The 6,876-nt window shown below is 44.1% G+C and overlaps 1 long non-coding RNA gene across 1 annotated transcript in view; it reads left to right on the forward strand.

Moving 5' to 3' along the window:
• Positions 1-6,876, forward strand: part of LOC138491945 (uncharacterized) — a 120,821-nt gene that overhangs the window by 46,716 nt on the left and 67,229 nt on the right. The window lies entirely within an intron of this gene.

Below are 6,876 nucleotides of genomic sequence, written 5' to 3' on the forward strand. Positions count from 1 at the left end.
TCTCCATGGTGCTATAACGTCAGAGGGCTTCCCCTGGATACCTTTCTCTCTCCTCTCCTCAGACCTCTTCGTCCCATTTTCATACAAACCTTTTCTTGAAGGTGTTTTCCCTTTTTTCGTGTAGAAAGCATGCTTGATTCAGCATTGCCTTTTAGCCAAACAGAAGGAGAATACAGTGTTTTGGACAAGAGGCAATCTGATCTATACAGATAGTGTCCTGCATAGAGAGTTCACTTTGGGAATGGGAGTCCTTGTCCCCCTAAAGAGAAGTCACTCCCAGTGAGGTCCCACTTGCCCGGATCCATAGGGATGGCCTTGCGAAGCGTGCTCTCCTCCCTAGCCACAAAGGGGGTGGCTCCACCTTGGGGAGTAGAGACGAACACTCCTGATACGTCACAAAAGGTTGTGCAATGTCTACAAGTCTGATATTTTGTGTATGTCGGCACAGTAGACGAAATCTACATCTCTGGGATGTCTTCTGAAAGTCCTCAAGGAATACTTCCTGCAGTCTCCCTGGCAATAGGCAGCTTTTGTTGCATATTGGAGTTTGAAAGTGGCACTTTCCAAAATAAATCCAATATAAACTTGTATACCCCAAAATTCTCCTATAAGTAGGGTGTTTGGGTTGAAGCCAATAATGACACTCGGTATACCATGTACATAGGGGATGGTGTGTTATCAGGAAAGGGGCTGTAGGGTTAAGTTACCTACTCTTTATTTCAACAGATATTTTCGGTTTGCCCGTGGTGAATAGTAGCAGACTCGGGCAATGGTAAATAGAAAAACAGAAATGAAGTAGTACTGCTACTAAAAAAGCTCAACCCAATTGCATCCTCATGTGAAGCAAAACATTTTGTTTGTATCGGGGAACCTTTCTTCTTTTACTAATGGAGTGTATCCCAAAGTTAATTACCCAAGAAAATGTCAAGGAAGAAGAAAACACATAAGGGGCTACATCGTGAATATAATTATTTGTACTGAGAAAAAAAAATAAGGTTCTCTTATATACACTTGCATATACAACACATTTACAGACTGGGGACAAAAACATGTATATAGGTGTCATAAACAAAAGAGCATAAATCATATTCTGGTCTGAAAGCTAATGTGCTTTTAAGAAAAATCAAAATCACAACATAAACCGTGAAAACAGCAAATATGATAAATACACCTTTGAATTTGCACCTAATTGGTGCTTAAAAGCCTGTATTGTGAGGAATATCCAGATTCAAAATATCTGGTGCATGAACTTTTCTTAACTTGCACGCTTCATTGTGAATTATTCAGATGCCTTAAAAAGTACTAGTAATCGTTCATCTGCCTGGTAACTTTTGCAGGAAAAAAGGATAATCCTGATAACCATATGCCAACGTCACAGGGGGTGGGGTGGTGATCAAACCACCAAATGTGTTTGGATCACGTGAGATGTATCAGTCAATGAGCCCATAATAATAGGCTTGTTGTTCCCCCTTGCATGGAATTGACATTTCAGCGGCAATAACATCCATCTTAAAACTGAATCCGAAGGATTTATAGTTGTCCATAGTAGCCGCCTTCAGGGCGATTAAACGGCTTCTGTAACAGAAAAACCAAACAAGGAAAGAATGAATATGGTATCCTCTCGGTTGAATTGTTTCCTTTCTGGACATTTCAGGACAAATTAGTAAGAGAGGGTGCACTAAATGCACAAAAAAGAGAGAATAATTTAACAATACATCATTCAGTGTGGGCTAATAAAAGGTCAGGGTAACAGGATGATTAAGTCACTACTACCTCTGACACAATGGGGTGGGCGTGAAGTAGTAAATGTCTCACCCCAGGTAGCTTGTGGATAGTCTCTGCATGAGGCGCGCTTCTCGGCCGGAACTCTGCAAGTAGCAAGACTGTTTGACAAATCTGATGAGAGATGTACGCACTTTTCAGCAACGTAATATGCTGGAGTTTGGTGCATCCAAGGTCATCTATCTATAAGGGAAGAATTGGAAAAGAAAGGATGTGTAAGTCCAAACTACAAACTTCCTATGCTGAATCACAAGTGAGGAAAAATCTCAGCCCAATGTTCCCTACAGTTCTGAACTCCAAAAAATGAATTGTTTTGGAAGAAAGAAGAAAATAATATTCAGTATAAATTTAGTTCGGGTACCTGAGGCAAATGGGTGTACATGGGGTATCCATTTCAGTCCTCGTGTCCGTGTGTCAAAAAATACCGGAAACCTAGTCTCGGAAGGCATCATGTACCTCCTAGCAGTGAGAAAATAAATTCAATGTAAGGTGGAGCATAGCTGTAGTAAGAGCGTGCTCTCAGTGGCAGACTCAGCTTGCTAATGTTAGTGCCAGCGCCATATGAACCTTACAGGTCCTGTCTCTACACTAGGGCGAGAGCAGCTTCGTTCTCAGAGGCGATCCTGAATTGGTTGTCTGCCTAATAAAACCCTGTGCCTTACTGCGGCCAGAGGATCATTTCAGACGCGGCCGTGCAGCGTCCACCAGCGGTGCTGGAAGAGTGTTCGGGGACATTGGCTTTGGGGGAGTCTATGGGTGTGTTTCAGCTGTCCAATCGGGATCCTGAAAACTCAGCGTCCCGATTGGTTGTGACGTGCTGAATGCAGAAGTGAGTGCTCCGGCAGCGGACGAGCCCCTCGGGGGCGTGTGGTCCATGGTCCAATCGTGGTCCTGCAACCATGGGGCCGTGATTGGCTCTCACGATTACAACCCAGAAGCAAGAACGCGTAGCCCGGGTACGGACCCTTGGTACTCCCAGTTAATTTAAATACATCAGGCTAGTTAGCATGCACTCATCCCCTCGTTGTGGTAAGTCCTCATGTGTGGGGGAAAAATAAAAAGTATAAAATAAATGTATGCACGTGTAAATCTAAGCCTGCATTTATCGGTGTGCGATATAGATCCCTGGTATGTATGGTGGTCTTGTTATTCAGTATCGGTGTGGCCTCAGCCCTGCATCCTCGGTCGAGGGTGTCAACACATGCTGTGCATGTCTCAAAACCAACAAAAAACTCCAAGACTGCCATGGGTCTTAGATCATGGAGGATGACAACTGTCCAATGGGCATCCAAAGTGCCATATTGGAGGCTCCCTGTATTGTAGTCCTTCTAGTCATGAAGAAGGAAGTGGGCTGTCAGGGACTGCCTAGTTGTGTGTAGCGCGTGGGACTGTGACTGGCCCTGTAGCTATTTTGCCTACAAGTGTGCAATCAGTCTGCCTCCATTAATCATTGGTGCGGAAAGAGTTGTTGTTCATTCAGCCCATGGGCTGCCGAGTCCATTCTGTGTATCCACCTATATTCCATGTCTAGAAGTCGTCCTTGGATGTTGGGACCACTGCAGACCCGTTCAATGACCCACCATTTTATGTTTTGTGGGCTGTGTTTGTTGTCTGTGTAGTGTTGTACTAGCGGGGATGTAAGATTCTTACAGTGGATCCGTGACCTGTGTTCAGAGATCCGTGTGCCAACATTGCGCATCGTTTGCCCAACATATCGCTGATGGCACGGGCACACAATACAACATACAACTTGATTTGTTTTGCAATTGGTGTCACATATCGCCCATGGAAAGTATGGAGGAGATGGTCGATATGGAAGAAGGACTGAATTATTCCACGCAACGCACAGCGCGTTCTAGTCTTCCAGTATTAGCCGCCTTAAAGACCAGCAGATGAGAAGCACCTGTGCGTTGCTTCTTCCTTACTTTGTTCCCGCGAGTAAGTTTGCTTGCGCTCCCTCTTGTGTTCCCTTCCCGGTTTCTGCCTACCTTGTTGTTCGTTTGTTAGTGGGTTGCATCCCACTCGAACGGCTCCTTGCCTCCTTCCATTCGGGACTGCTTTCCTCTCCGCTTGTGTCTGTCGCCGTTACCTGTTTGCATCTCTCTCCGCCCCTCCTGCTAATGCTGTACTCTCTCCCGCTCTGGGCGGTTCCTCAGCTTTCATTGTTTTCTGTGAGCGGTGTCTACCGTTGGAGCGGTGTGTTTCCGACACACAGTTCTTCCCTTGTGTACCACTATATCCGTGTGTTATCCGCACGCCAACTGGACCTCTACCCGGACAACAGGCAATCGCCAGCTACAACAACAACCAGTGCATTCTGGTACTTGTAGGCAAGACTACTCTTGTCTTCACTCTTACTGGATTCCTCTATGGACTGCATCAACTACCATCCATATCAAGATCTACCAGGATTCTTTCATCCGCTTTTTCCCTGGTTTGGGGTGGGCTCCCTGGGGTCTCCGCTGCCGGGCACATAGCCTCTTTGGCAAAGTGGACTCTAGGCGAGCCCGTCCTTCTATCTTCAAATCCAAGAACAAGATCGAAACCACCTGGAGAGAAAAGAAGAAGGAAAGTTCTACAGACGAATCTACTGCGTCTCCAACAGATTCATCAGGTGAGGAGTGGGCTAGTGGGGCTAGTTGTGTAGACCTTGTACTTGATCGACCTGTCAAACCTGAGAATTGGAGACATCATTCAAGGTCCAGGTTTTTTCTCCAAAGTGAAATTTTGGTAATTTTTAGGGTAAATTGGCAAACCGAGCATGACCCACAGGGGTAGTGTCCTTTGGGGGGGTCAAAGATTTCAAAGTCCGCCCTGAGTGGATTTTTTGATGTACATTGAGTGTACCAAGTGCTCTCTAAGGCTCCGAGCCCTCTTAAATGTGAATCTGGGTTTCTGTTGATCAGGTAAACTGACTATAGGACAGTATTTGCGGATAATCTTTTTAATTTCAAAAGCGTGTTGACCATGGGTTATTACACACGTGATTTGGTCTTCCCCTGCATTTGATGTTTCGGGGGTAAGGAGTGAGTCATGGCAGGTCAAGCGTGCTCTTTTCAAAGATCTTGACACCAATTTCTTAGGATAGCCTCTGTCATGCAATCTGTTGCTTAGGAGACTAGCGTCATGGTAGAAGTCGTCTAGAAAGATAAAGTTTCTGCGGATCCTCAGAAACTGCCCATATGTTAAATTCTCTTTGATGTGTTGAGGATGATCACTATCAAAGTGCAATAGAGTGTTACGATCTGTGGGTTTGCGGAAAGTGTTGCAAGTTTGTTTACCTTGGTTATGTCCGATTGTGAGATCAAAAAAATGAATTATCGAATTGCTATGTTCCATAGTGAATTGAATGTCAAGGCTGCGTGTGTTCAGCCATGAGAAGAAATCTTTCAGTGATTCCTCTGTTCCCTCCCATAGGTATATCAAGGCGTCTATATACCGACGCCATTGTTTGATATTACCCCAACACCTATTGGTTTGATTGAACAGAAACTTCTGCTCAAAGGTGGCCATAAAGAGACTTGATAAACTGGGGGCAAATGTTGCCCCCATGGCTGTTCCCTTAGTTTGCGAGTAGAACTCAAAAAAGTTATTACATAGGGCTAGTGTCATTACTTCAATGATGAATTCAGGTGGGGCTTTTGTCTGTATATTGGCTGCGATAAGATGTTCATACACACAGTCAATAGCAGCCTGTTGAGGGATTCTGGTATATAATGACTTGATATCAAAAGTCACCAAAAGCTGTTTCTGTGGGTCAAAGTCCAAATTCTCGAACAGCTGAATAGTGTGCATAGTGTCCCTGATATATGATTCCGTGGTCACATGGATGGGTTTTAAAAAGTAGTTGACACATTTGCATAAGGGTTCTAATATGGATCCACAGCCAGAAACAATTGGTCTCCCTGGGGGATTGGTGGAGTCTTTGTGCATTTTGGGTAAAGCATATAGGCAGGGGGTTCTGCCTTGTGGTGTTAGAAGAAATTCAGACTCTTTTTCTGTTATCCAGTCTCTTTCTAATGCGAAGGAGACCATTTCAGCAATTTCTATTTTTAGATCTTTAGTTGGGTCTTTCTTGAATAAATTATAGCTCTCCAGGTCATTCAAAAGTTCAATGACCGTTTGGTGATAGTGTTCAGATTTCATAATGACTATTCCGCCTCCCTTGTTGGCGGGTTTTATAATCGGCTCAGTTCTTTTGGATAGTTCAGAGGGGGCTTCTCTTTCTGCTCGTGTCATATTTTGATGTCTTTTGGGGCAGTTCCTTTTACTCATGTCTCTGAGGTCTCTCGGTATGCTTCTTTCAAAAGTCAGTAAATCATCAGGGATCTGATTGTCAGAGGGTGTGAAAGTGGATCTAGGATGAAGTCCTGTATTGTTGGGGGGCTTCAATTCCTTCATGTTCCTGAAAAAATGCACGTAATCTGACAGTGCGTAGGAACCGGCGTATTTCCATTTCAGTGTTGTACCAATCTGTATTAACCGATGGTAGACTAAAGTGTCTAGTCATTTATAGACATTTCATGTTCCTAGCCTCTTATTTGAACAGGGGATGAGAGTGGTTCTTCCCAGTCCTGGAGATCATAGTATTCTCCATGTTCCTGCCATCAATAATGCAGTAGAAGGTATGTGGCTGAAAGGTAAAAGTGACTGGCTTTATGATCCATTGTATTTAATAAGGCATTAAGAGCCTGCCAACTTGCCTGGGCACATTGGAAGGCACATGTATCCTTCTTGCATACTCCAAGCTAGAGAGCAGAACATGCCATGTTTTATGGCATGTCATGACGAATGCTTGTCAATTTATGTCAGCACTTGTTTGAAGGCTAGAGCGTAGGAGATTATCTCCTGGAAGAGTCAGTAACATTTTCACGGGTTAATTAATACTTGTGACCTTTTCTTTGTGGTGTGTCATATGAGCACCAAAGTTCAAGATGCTCTGTATCATCTGTCATGTGTAAAAAGGCTACCTTCACCCACAAGCATATGACAGACTTAGAATGAACCAACATGTTTCTCTCAAGGTAATTGTTTACACAAAAACATCTCTTTCAGATTTAGAAAAAAAAGCACTGGGTCACGAGGGTGATCTAA

This window comes from Ambystoma mexicanum, chromosome 10 (assembly GCF_040938575.1).
Source record: "Ambystoma mexicanum isolate Mex_15411 chromosome 10, UKY_AmexF1_1, whole genome shotgun sequence".
NCBI classification, from domain to species: Eukaryota; Metazoa; Chordata; class Amphibia; order Caudata; family Ambystomatidae; genus Ambystoma; species Ambystoma mexicanum.